Raw genomic sequence first — 340 nt, forward strand, 5'->3', positions numbered from 1 at the left:
GAGGGAGATCGCAACTCACCACTTGTCAGTGCCCCCGGCGATGCCCCCGCGAGCCGGGAATGGATCAGCGCCCGCAGCGAGCGGGGATCCCGAGCACAGGGAGCCGCTCGCCGGCCAGGGCCCCGTTCTTGAAAGGAGACAGCCCTCCGATCCTCGCTCCGAGCCGGCTCCTTCCGTTGGCAAAATCCTGACTCATTACATAAAAAGATCACCCTGCCAGGCGCCCTGAAACATTTCTTCATCACGGTCACGCCACAAGCTAAACAAGAGGCCACATCAAGGGGAGGGGGAGAGGGGGAAGCGGAGAGAAAAAAAAAAATCCAGAGGTTTTTTTTTTCAT

General features: G+C 58.5%; 1 long non-coding RNA gene across 3 annotated transcripts in view; it reads left to right on the top strand.

Annotated features, from left to right (window-relative positions):
- The window catches only part of LOC108446684, a 63,161-nt gene that overhangs the window by 58,438 nt on the left and 4,383 nt on the right, over positions 1 to 340 (top strand). The gene's annotated exons all lie outside the window — the stretch shown is intronic.

The sequence above is a fragment of the Corvus brachyrhynchos genome, unplaced genomic scaffold (assembly GCF_000691975.1).
Source record: "Corvus brachyrhynchos isolate BGI_N302 unplaced genomic scaffold, ASM69197v1 scaffold5, whole genome shotgun sequence".
In the NCBI taxonomy this organism is placed as follows: domain Eukaryota; kingdom Metazoa; phylum Chordata; class Aves; order Passeriformes; family Corvidae; genus Corvus; species Corvus brachyrhynchos.